The sequence below is a fragment of the Lithobates pipiens genome, unplaced genomic scaffold (assembly GCF_037356315.1).
Source record: "Lithobates pipiens isolate NorthernLeopardFrog02 unplaced genomic scaffold, aLitPip1_a1.2 Scaffold_28, whole genome shotgun sequence".
NCBI classification, from domain to species: domain Eukaryota; kingdom Metazoa; phylum Chordata; class Amphibia; order Anura; family Ranidae; genus Lithobates; species Lithobates pipiens.
The window spans coordinates 84,329,528-84,342,440 of NW_027507789.1; the positions used below are offsets into that span (position 1 = coordinate 84,329,528).

Genomic DNA, 12,913 nt, shown 5'->3' on the forward strand with positions numbered 1-12,913 from the left:
CCGGGCCATGTTTTCAGCCATAGGGCTCTTCTGGCTGAATTGGTCAAGGTCCCAGATCTGGCAGACATCCTTATAGATTTTGCCACGGCGTTAGAAATGTAGGAGACAGCATCTATTAGTCGGAAAGGAGTCAAGAATTTCCTGCTTGGGTGAATCTGATATGTGTGCCTTTAGCTGATTCAGCCAAAACTCTATATTTCTGGAAACACAGGTGGTAGCCATAGCTGGCTTAAGATTTGCCATAATAGACTGCCAAGCCTTTTGTACGTTTTTGATCCATTCTCTTGCCCATAGGATCCCTCAGGATACCCATGTCCTCAAATGCTAAATCTTTTGAGTGGGACAACTGGGAAAAAGCTGCGTCTGATTTTGGAACCTTGTTCTAAAGTGACTCTGGATCCTTATTAAAGGGAAAACATCTCTTATGTGCCTTGGGGAAAAATAGTTTTTCTCTCCAGATCAGCCCATTCCTTTTTTTTTAAAACTTTATATCTTTATTAATTTCTTTTTCAAATCAGACAGAACATACAACCTTCCAATAAAAAACAAGCAAGGACACAGTACCAGTTTTACATAACCCTATCACACCCTTCCATTTCCTATATTCATCACCTTCCCCACTCACACACACCCACTCCTCATACTTCCTCTTTACTAGAAAATACCATCATTCATTTTTACACCCCACACCTTCCATATCCTATCAAATTTTTCAATACCTCCTTGTCTTGTATATGCTACTCTTTCTTTAAGGATAACCCTATTCATATTTTGCACCCACTCTCCACTCGTAGGAGGTATAGGGGATTGCCATTTCTGGGCTATGAGTTTTCTAGCTTGAAAAAGACACCTTAATTTTGCTAATTTGCTATCTTTAGGGTCACTACTCCCCTCTATCCAACCCAGTACACATCCCACCGGTTCTAATTCTACTACCGTCTCGAAGACTTGGCTAACTATCATCACTACCTCCCTCCAATACCGATGTAGCTTAGGACATCTCCAGAACATATGGATCATGTCTCCTTCTGTTCTTCCACACCTAGGGCATGCTGCATCTCTCCTTCTACCAAACTGAGCGAGCCTCTTAGGAGTGTAATATGCTCTGTACAATAAAAGTAAGTGCGAGAATTTTTGAGATGGAGAAAGGGACACCCAAGGTGCCAGCTCAAGAATCCTCTCCCACTGGTCTTCCGAGATGTTACCCATGTCAATCTCCCATTTTTTCCTATTTGTTTGCCCCTGTTTTTTTTCCTGGGATTTCTTACACAGCTCTACATACACTTTAGATATTAGTCCTTTCCCCGATTTTGCTTGCAGTATATCCTTAATTACTGGTATCTCGCTCCATTCTATTGCGACCCCCTCAAACTGCTTTTCCAAAGCGTGCCTAATCTGCAAATATCTAAAAAAGGACTTTTTTGGGATTAGAAACTGATCCCTTAACTCTTGGAATTGTTTCAATTTACCATTCTGGTAAATCTGATGGACAAAATTTATGCCCCTTCTTTCCCATTCCCTTACTTGTCCTATTTTTAAAACCTCGTCCAGCTTATTATTTGCCCATAGGGGGGAATATTCTGTAAATCCCCTACATCCCAGTATTATTTTAGTTATTTCCCACGCCTTTGTCATTAACCCTAGAGTGGGGATATCTCGCATAGAAACCCCTGCCTCTAGTGCCACTATCAATGATCTCCCGAGCAGTTGTTCAAGGATAGTTCCCTTTTTCCACCCCTCCCCCTCTACATCCTCTCCTGCCAGATGCTGTATCTGAGCTGCTAAGAAGTAGTTGAATGGGTGTGGGAGTGCAACTCCCCCCCCATTACTTTGGAGTTGCAGAGTCTTTAAACCAATACGTGCTTGTCCCCCCTTCCACATCAGTTCTCTAAATATAGAATCCATCTTATAAAACCATTCCCTATGTATCCATACTGGAGAATTGTGTAAAACATACAGAAGTTGCGGCAGGAATATCATTTTAATAAGGTTACATCGGCCCGCTGCCGATAGTGGTAGTTTCTTCCATATATTAGTTTTTTGTTTGAATTTAGGTAGCAATGGGGCCAGGTTATTTACCACATATTGTTTAGGGTCTTTGGTAATGCAAATGCCCAGATATTTAATCTTGCTCACTATCTGGATATGTGCAGCTTCACAAGGTAGGGGGCTATCCAATGGGTCTATAGGCAATATGCAGGATTTATCCCAGTTTATTTTTAGCACCGCAAGATGTCCAAAATTAGTAATTCTGTACATCACTTCCCCTATTGAATGCTGAACATCTCCGAGAAGCAAAAGGAGATCATCTGCAAATAGTACTACTTTTTCTTCCTCCTCCCCTCTCCTAAAACCTTTTATCCTCATATTTGATCTTAGGGACACGGCCAAAGGCTTGATCGCCATAGCAAACAAGAGGGGAGACAGGGGACACCCCTGCCTCGTACTTCTCTTCAATCGAATCCCGGCCGAACTCTCATTATTTATTCTTATCCTTGCTTCCGGAGATCTATATAGCATTTTTACCCATTTTATAAATACCGGACCCACATGATATTCCTTCAAAACTCTCCACAGATAACTCCACTCTAGTGTATCGAAAGCCTTAGCAGCATCTAAGGAGAGAACAGCTCTCTGGCCATCTCCGTCCACTGGTATTTGGAGATTTAAAAAGACCCGTCTTATATTTATACTCGTGGATCTCCCGGGAATAAATCCTGCTTGATCAGGGTGAATAATTTTTTCTATCACTCCGTTCAATCTAGTTGCCAAGACCTTGGCTAAGATCTTTACATCCAGATTCAACAGAGAGATCGGTCTATATGATGAGGGGATAAGAGGGTCCTTATTTTCCTTTGGTAACACTATTATAGTTTATTCCCTCATTGAGGTTGGGAGTTCTCCCGTTTCTATCGCCCAGTTAAAAACTTTTAAGAGTTCCAGGATTAACACCTCGCCAAAGTGACGATAAACCTCCACCTGGAGGCCATCTAGGCCTGGAGCTTTCTGTCCTGCCATTTCCTGTACTATACGCCGAATCTCTTCTACCGTTATGGGGCCATCTAAAATATCCCTATCTTCCTTAGAGAGATGGGGAATTGCCATTGGACTAAAAAATGCGTCCATTTCCTCCCTCGTCTCGACCTGGTTAGATTGGTATAAATCCTCATAATAAGCTCTAAATCTCTCTAAAATATCTGACTTATTTGTGGATATCCTACCTTCTGCCATACTTATCCTTGATACCATGGACGGAGTTGAATTTGTTTTCACCAAGTACGCCAGCATCCGACCAACCCTTTCTCCTTCCCCAAATGCTAGTTGTTTCTGAAATATAAATTTATTTTCAGCCTTCTCTAGCATTATATGGCGATATTCCTGCTGCGCTTTTAACCATTGTCCCTGATTATCGGGTGTTGGGGCTTTTATATACTGAATTTCTGAGTTTACCACTCTCTTTGAGGCAAACTCTTCCCTTTCCCCCGACTGTTTTTTAATTTTAGAGATCTGTTGTATCAAAAGACCTCGAAGGTAGGCTTTTAATGCATCCCATACTATCCCCGGCGAGGCCGAACCTGTGTTCAAATCTACATGTTCTCTAAGTAAGTTTGATACTTCCTTTGGTTCTCTCATAAGCTCCAACCATGTGGGACTAAATCTCCACCCTCGTTGCTGGTTTCCCTCCCCTATATCCAAGAAGGCCTTTATTGCTGAGTGGTCAGATAAGCTTCTTGGCATATAGTTTATTTGATTTACTAGTGCCACTGCCTCATCGTTCCCCATGATCATATCTATCCTTGACAAGGTTGAGTATGTAGCGGAGAGACACGAGAAAGATCGAGATTTTGGGTTCTGGATTCTCCAAAGGTCCTTCAGACCCATTTCTCCCATGAACTGCAATAGGCGGTTTTCACTTATGCCCCCTTGCTGAATCCTCCCATTGGGGAATCTATTCAGTGTTTTATCAATAACCATATTAAAATCCCCCATTAGTATCAATGGGACTTCCAGCTTATCTAGCACAAACTCAACCAAAGCATATAGAATATCCATAGAGGAAGGTGGTGGTATATAAACATTAGCCAAGATCAAAGTCTTTCCCTCTAATTTACCATATAAAAAAATATACCTCCCCTGCTCATCAATCTTCGCCTGGAAGCAGTTGAAGGAAACCCCTCTTTTGATAAAAATACTAACCCCCCTAGAGAAGGAGGTGTAACACGAATGGTATTGAATATGGTATTCCCCCCACCCCTGCTGTGTAGTAGTAGTTTTTGTAAAATGTGTCTCCTGAAGACAAAGAAGCGTTACTCCATGAGACCTAGCCATTAATTTAACCGCTGTCCTTTTTTTCGGATCTCCCAGCCCTCTGACAATCCAAGAATATAGGATAAGACTTCTCCCCCTTAACACTGTGCGTTCACTCATTAATAATTATAGTGCCAATACCTAGTATCAAATTTGTGTAACTCATCTTTGTTATTCCATTTTATGTGATAAACTTTGTGCTCTTCTCATTAAAATATATTTCTTCTACACTTCTCCCCCTCCTACCTGCCAACCAAACCTTAAACACCGTATTCTTCTCTCTCTCCATCCATACCCCTCCCCCATCTCACACACTTCTCCCATTGCCTCTTTAGGCATCTCCTGGGGCCTCCTACTGTGACCTTCCCATACACACCTTATCTGTAAATCATTCCACATCTTTCCTTTGTGCGTTAATCCCTTCCCTCGCCCCTTCCCCACTACTCCCCCCCACCCCAAAAATCTCCAAACAAAAGAAATAACCCTTACAACAGATGTAAGAGGGGAGCACCCCGTCGCCCCCCCAACCAAAGGGGCAACATGCGTGACGCTCTCCTCCCCCACAGCTCACCCTCCCCTCCCCCCCATACTCAAAATAGCATCTCACCAATTGTCCCCCTCTTCCCACCTCCACCACTGCAAAGAGACAAAACGAAAAAAGAAAAGACTATACAGAAAAAAATACAATTGAGCCCATATTCCTCTCCCCCCCCCCCTCCAAAACAGGGAGGGAGGGGGGGGGGGAGCCAGAGAGAAGATCAGACCCGAGAGTCCACCACTACTAAAGTCTCTGAGGGTGGGTCTCCAACCACTCCTCTACACCTCCAGGGTTGTCAAATATTATAGTCCCTTCAGGGGCATTTATCCGTAGTCTTGCTGGATATAGTAACGCGCATGTCATGTTTATTTGACGGAGTTTCCATTTAACTTCCCCAAATTTGGCTCTTTTTCTTTGAAGGTCTGGAGAAAAGTCCGGGAAGATCGACACTCGAGAGTCATTATATACAATCTTACCCTTTTCCCTAGCTTTACGGGTAATAGTCTCTTTAAAAAACAATAGCTTGGCCAGAAATGGTCTTGGCGCCAGTTTGTGGAGGTCTTGAGGGAACTCTGTGTGCCCTTTCAATGGCAAAGGGTGATGAAAAAATATCCTGGCCAAACATATCTTTAAACCATTTCTCCAGGAAAACTATAGGATCTGGTCCTTCGCAAAGTTCTGGCAAACCTACTATCCGAATGTTCTTCCTCCTCATTCTGTTCTCCATTTCATCTAATTTATTTTCCTGTTTGGTTAACTGTTCTTGCATCGACCTGAATTCCCGTACCAGAGAGGCCAAGTCATCTTCAACCCGACCCACCCGGTCCTCTAGGGCTGTAGTCCTTTCCTGGACCCCTTGGATATCCTGTCTAGCGTAGGATAGTTCCTCCTGGATGGAAATTAGTGGAGTACTCATTCCTCCCAGGGATTCTCTACATAGGTTGACTGCCACTAAAACCTATTTTAGTGTTGGCTCAGGTTCTGATTCAGGTCTTCCTTGTGGTCCCTCCTCGAGTGGCCCAGTTGCCCCCTCTAGACTTACTTCTTTGAACTGGCCCTGGGAATTTACTCTTTCATCGACTCCTTCCGATGCCATTGGAGGGAGGCTTGACCCGTGACTTTTTCTAGTGCCTTTAGCACCTGATAGCCTATTAGCTTGGGTTTGCTGTCCTTGTTGCGGACCCTTTGGGGAGGTCTGACTAAGCCCCTGACCAGGGTTATGAGCGTACTTTTCTAATTTTGCGGCCGCAGCTGCTTGACTTGCTTTAGTCGCACGGTGCGATGGCATGGTGGCTTTGCTTTTACTCCAGAGTAATATTCTCAATAAATATATATATATATATATATATATATATATATATATATATATATATATATATATACTTAGTTTCCTTCTCAGGAGGGGGCGGAAAAAAAGGGGGAACAAAGGAGGGAAGAGCATACCCAGAAATAAAAAATATCTTTTCTTCGTCTTGCTCTTTTCTGACACACAAAATAATTTGCACTTTATAAGACACTCTGGGATATACCAAAACCTCTATAATTTCAAGTGGATCCAGATAAGTCCTGCTCCAACCAATATGTTTGAGTATAGGAACTGGCTCTTTAAAAACGGGTTAAATCAGGCTAACAACCCTTCAAAAAAAGAATTTACAGTTCTCAATACTCTTGTAAGCGGAGAGTCCTTAGGTTTCAGAGTTAAAGCAGTGGAAAAATATCAAACAGGTAAATATATACGGTGGGAGTTAATAGAGCATATCCAGCTTCCTTCTCCTGCATGTAATGTCTTAATCACAGTTCACATAGATGATTCACACTCACCCCCCTGCTTAGAAGTTCACTCTCACCAGTTCCTTGAGATTGCCTGTAAACTTCTCCTCTTGTGTTTCTCCATTGCTACATGTGCCAGAAGTTTGCTCTCCGCCTCCCCACGCTGGTCTCAATCTTTCAGGTCCTAATTCTCCTCAATCCTCCAATCCAACCTTCCAGTGAAAGTCAGGGAAGGTGCCATCCCCTTCACTATACCTCCCACCGCCGTCGGATCTCCAGCAGGTCACAATCCCCGCCGCACGGCGGGGTGATAGGCAGAGAGGGGGGGGGGGGGGGTGTCCGATCGTCCGATCGACTAAGCACCATTTTCTGGGACCATCATCCCTCCTTATAGGGGCAAGTGGGCCGGCGGGGAGAGACGCGGCTCGTTGCGGTATAATGATAGCATGGAGGGGAGAGCGAGGCTCCAACTCACTCACACATGCACAGCCTCCTCCTCCATCCGGTCACGCCCCCCCACACACACATGAACTTTAATGGCATCCCAGTCTGAGCCCATTCCTTTTTAATGGTCTCCAAGATTACCGAATGAAGTGGGAAAGTGCGACTTTTTGCTTCACTGAACCCTGCATACATTCGATCATGCAGCAATAATTCTCTTTTTTCCTCTTCCAGCCCCAAAGTCACATATATTGCTTTTAAAAGACTGTCTACTTTCTCCAAGGACAGTTTGTATCTAGAAGGAGCGTCTTCTGCCTCCTCCTCTTCCCCAGAGTATGAGGGAGAACCTTCCCGGTAGCAGGACCAGCCTCTGCCCCTACCGTTGGGACTGACTGAGTCCTAAGAGGGGTCTGAGGTAGTAGCCTGACTCGGGGATGGTGCCGCAAGAGAAGAGCGGAAAGCCTGTATGGTAGCATCTAGCTCTTTCTTGACTGATGTGATTATCTTGCTGCATGCAGAAGAAGCCTCTTCTTTTACTAAAGAGTCAATGCAGACTTGACACAGTCTTCTTCCACCCCTCTAGCAACTTTGTTTTACATGCAGGGCATCTCCTTTTGACAGCTGGCTCAGAGCTCTTAGCCTACCAGAAAAAAATTGACAAAAAGAGAGAAACAACCAATCCCTAATGAGTCAGGGCTTTCTCCTAACAGGCTCACCACAGGTGCACAGGTAGAATGTAGAAACAGCTCCCTGTGCCCAGACAGGCCCCAGCCACCAAGAGGGAAACAATTACAATTGTGAGGGAAGACACCAAGTAATAAGGCTGGACTGCCCATTCCCCCCCTTACCTGGGCCTTGCTGGTGCCCATGCCTGTTCCATTAGCCGCTGCCACTGCCTCCATAGCGGTGCTGCGCTGAACGGTGACTCCACACACCAGTTCCAGGATTCAAAAACGCTGCTGTGCCTGACCGGAACTGGAAATTTAGGCACCAGACCGCTCCTCCCTTATCCCCCTGCATAGTACACCTGTCTCCAGCACCGCCCCCTTCCGGATACTTCACTTACGATAGCTGAGGCTCTTGCCACAACCAAGATGCCGGTGGCCTGCGACGCCGCCGCGTCTCCTTGAAAAGAAGCCCGCCTAAGGAGCAGCCCGGGACAGTCCCAGCTCTCCCTAAACTGGGAAGGGAGAAAAGAAGCCCACTTGCCGGATGCCCTGTGGCGCGGTGTGGGAGGGGCGGAACCTGCAATAAAAAATGAAAAATAAGGAATGGTGGGGAAGGCAGCCCTAGCCTCTCAGGATAGCCCATAAGAGACCTAGGCTCCTACCAGATGTTCCCCTGCCGGAGGAAACACGAAAACTGAGGAGTGTGGGGAGGCCTCTTTTTTTAACCACTTGAGACCCGCACTACGTCTATTGACGTCATGGGGTTTCGCTGGTTATATCTAAATGATGCCTGAGTCCACAGACATCATTCAGATATTGCCGTTTTCAGCCGGCGATTCCCTACACCATAAGAATGATCATAGCGGCTGTTCCGCCGCTTGATCGTTCTTACGGGCGGCGGGAGGGGACGACCCCCCCCTCCCGCCGCCCTCCGGTGCTTCTACCGACTCACCGTTTCCATCAGTGAGTCGTCACAGGATCCGCCGGCCCCAGCATGTGATCATAGAGATTGTCCCCGGAGTCTCTATGATCGTTCGGAGGCCGGGCGTGATGTTATGACGTCACACCCGGCCTCGGTATTCAAATTAACGGCGCCGATCTGGCTAGGAAGCCATGATCGTTTTTTTTTTTTTTATTCTTCCCAGCCTAGAGGTGAGATATGGGGTCTTATTGACCCCATATTTCACTGTAAATAGGTCCGATCGTGCCATATTCCTATTACAAGGGATGTTTACATTCCTTGTAAAAGGAATAAAAGTCATAAATTTTTATTTATTTTTTAAGTGTAAAACTAAAAAAAATAAAAATAATTTTAAGCGCTCCTATCCCCGTGAGCCCGCACACAGAAGTGAACGCATACGTAAGTCCCGCCCACATATGAAAACGGTGTTCAAATCACACATGTGAGGTATCGCCGCGAACGTTAGAGCGAGAGCAATCATTCTAGCCCTAGACCTCCTCTGTAACCCAAAACATGTAACCAGTAAAAAAAATTTAAAGTGTCGCCTATGGGGATTTTTAAATACCAAAGTTTGGCGCCATTCCACGAGCGCGTACAATTTTGAAGCGTGACATGCTGGGTATCTATTTACTCGGCGTATCCTCTTTCACATTATGCAAAAAAATTGGGCTAACTTTACTGTTTTTTTTTTTAAGCATGAAACTGTTTTTCTGAAAATAACGCGTTCGAAAAATTGCTGCGCAAATACCGTGCGAGATAAAAAGTTGCAATGTGTATTCTCTAGGGTCTTTGCTAAAAAAACATATATAATGTTTGGGGGTTCTATGTAATTTTCTAGCAAAGAAATTAGGAAATTTACATGTAGGAGAGAAATGTCAGAATTGGCCTGGGTCTGAAGTGGTTAAAGATGGTGAAATTGGTGTTTCCTGTTTCCCGGTGAGGGGAGCAGGTCTCCCTTGTGCTGTCCTGAAAGATGATTAGGGAAAAACATCTGTTTTTATGCATCAGATCGGTCACCTTTAAATGTACCTTGACCGATCTCATCACATCAAGGGAATGTAGTGACCTTCTTTTCAGAGAATGAAGTTCTGAAAAAAATGAAAGCAAACAAAATATCTTGGTTTAATATGTAAAAAACCTGACACTACCTTTGGAAGGAAATTAGGATGAGGCCGCAATCCAACCTTATCCTTAAAGGGGTTGTAAAGGTTAGTTTTTTTTTATTTTCTAAATAGGTTCCTTTAAACTAGTGTGTTCACTTACTTTTTCCTTCGATTTCCCTTCTAAATGTTTTTTTTTCTTTGTTTTCGTTGTCTGAATTTCTCACTTCCCGTTCCTCCTCAGTAAGCTGTTCAGTAAGCTGTTCTGGCTGACTAAACACCGCTCGGATGATGGTGTGAAGTTTACTGAGGAGAAACAGAAAGTGAGAAATTCAGACAAAGAAAAAAAATATATTTAGAAGGGAAATCGAAGGAAAAGGTAAGTGAACCAACAATGCACTAGCTTAAAGGAACCTATTTAGAAAATAAAAAACAAACCTTTACAACCCCTTTAAGAATAATCCAATATGACTCTTTACGAGAAAGAGCAGCCAACCCTCATACTCTTCTTACAGAAGATATGGAAACCAGGAAAATTATGTTCCTTGTCAAAAGGGACCAAGGGAAATATCCTGAATTTGCTCAAAAATTCTGTTTTTGTAAAACCGACAGGACTAATCTTAAATCCCAAAGATTCAGGGGTGACCTAACTAGAGGATTTAATCCACATTTCCCCCTGAATACGTTACAAACCAGAGCGTGAGAAGTGGCCGTTGAAAAAAAACACTGATGAGGCCGATATCTGGCCTTCGAAAGTACTTAGGGTCAGCGTAATTTCTAATCCCATCCATAGGAATTCAAGGATCCTACCTATGACCTATTCCATGGGGTGCCAATCCCTGGATTTACACCAGGAGACATATGCCTTCCAAATTCATTAGTATATGACACTGGAGAATGGCTTCCTAGCATAACTAAAGTAGAAACTACTGAAGCTGACGGCCCACGATCTTATTTTAGAATGTGGGTCTCAATAGCCAAACCGTTAAATTTAGCGTTTGTGAGGAAGGATGGAATATCTGACCTTGCAAAAGAAGGTCTGGCCACAGTGGTAGGGACCAAAGGTCGCCTACCACCAGCTATATGACCGTGATAAAAAAAAAAAAAAAACTCCTGGGCCACAAGAATCACCTCCTTGCCTTCTTGCTTGCTCCTGTGAAAAAGGCGTGGAAGCAGAACAGGAGGGAAAGCATAGATCGGTGAAAAACTGATCCCATGGAAACAAGACATCTGTTTTGCATGCCTTGACACAAAGATGGCTATCTTTTTGTTGAACCGAACGCCAAAAGACTCACGTTCGGAACTCCCCTTGGCATATTCACAGAATGATGCCAGGGAGAAGGAACCATTCTCCCTGAAAAAATAGTACTCAAGTGGTCCACCTGGCAATTCTTCATTCCTGGAATGAAACTGCTGATAGGTAAGGGATGTTGCTTTCTGCCCCAGACAGAAAAAAATCACCTCTTTTTGGGCCGCACGACTTCTCGTGCCCCCTTGGTGATTGAGATAAGCCACCACTGTGACATTGTTGGATTGAGCCTACGGCACCAGGTATTCCCAGGCAGCCTTCCAACCAGGTACTAACCAGGCCTGACCCTGCTTAGCCTCCGAGATCAGACGAGATTGGGCTCTTTCAGGGTAATATGGCCGTAGGCTGGATCCTGAAAGGACAATAGTCTGAGCGTCCAGGCGCACTGCCCAAATCTCTAGAATATTGATGGGCAAGGTAATTTCTGATCTGGACCATTTCCCTTGGACAGATGTTTCTTCCAGGAGTGCTCCCCAGCCGAAAGGGCTGGCATCGTTACCACTTTCCAGGTAACTGTTACAAACTCTCTTTCTTCTAGAAGATTTTTGGATATCGACCATCAATTGAAGCTCTGACACACTTTGGTGGATAAACGCAATGGGAAGTCCAGATTTTGGATCTTCTTGTTCCAAGTTGACAGGATACTGTTTTGCAGCAGTCTTGAATAGAACTGCGCATAAGGAACGGCCTTGAAGAAGCCACCATCTTTCCTAATAAACACATGCAAAGATAAATAGAAGGATACTTCTTTGTTTCCTGGGATAAAAATACCCTTTTGTGGACTGTATCTATGATCAGCCCTAAGTACTGCAATCTCCTTGATGGTTTTAAGGAGGCTCTTACTAGCCTGAGGAGCCAACCCAAGTATTTCAGGTAGCTGACTGTGATAATCAGACCATGGTTTAAAATGGACTACCAATTGACCTATCAAGAGTAGACTGTCTAAGTAAGCTAGTATAGTTATACTTTGAGCCCTTAACCTGGCTAAAGGAGGGGCCAGGACCTTTATACACACTTGAGGTGCAGTAGCTAGCCCAAAAAGGTAGAACTACAAATTGGAAATAGAGATGTTCTACCTTGAATCATAGACATGGAGATAAGCATCCAGGATGTTGATAGACGCCCGATGTTCTCCCCCTTGTAGGAAGGAGACTACTGATCAGATAAATTTAATTTCATGCGGAAAGAAAGACTTATTTTTCTCTGGATCCTTAGGAACGTTGGATCTGAGAAAAAAAACGAGGAGATGGGGACTCTTGGAACTCCCCCATTTGTCTTACTGTAAAATTTATGAGAACTGTAGAAGAATTTCTTCTATTGAGCTAGTAGGGCGCCTGATAAGGCGGCTACAGTAACCCCTAGGGTTAAATCTGAGGATTACCTATTGAACCTGATGGCGGAAGCAATCGTGACTGCCTGGAGGCTGGCACAAACAGAAGGAGCTTTTAAAAATAAAAATATATTTACTCCTTTACTTAAATAGAAAAAAAGGGGGCAGTTTTTCCCACTAGAATTTCTTTGGATGAATTATCCAAACATGCTGAAATAGCTGTTCCACCACAAAAGAAGACTAGCCAGGGGTATCTGCATGGAAATGTATCCTCCACTGATGTGCGTTTCTGCACTCATGCATTTTAGCTGCTTGTGTTTAGCAACAATGTGCTCTTATTCATAGAGGATATACTGTGTTAATTGTTAGTATACCATACTTAGTAAATTTCCTCCACAATAGGATAAAGTATAAAAACTTTCTTAGGAACAAAATAACATTTATCTGGGAGACCTTTACAGATACAAAAAAGGCTTTCCCGACAATAA

At 43.9% G+C, this 12,913-nt stretch overlaps 1 protein-coding gene and 1 pseudogene across 3 annotated transcripts in view; both read right to left on the bottom strand.

Annotated features, from left to right (window-relative positions):
• COASY (Coenzyme A synthase) overlaps positions 1–12,913 on the bottom strand; it is a 639,852-nt gene that overhangs the window by 47,815 nt on the left and 579,124 nt on the right. The window lies entirely within an intron of this gene.
• On the bottom strand, positions 11,323–11,441 carry LOC143936386 (5S ribosomal RNA; annotated as a pseudogene).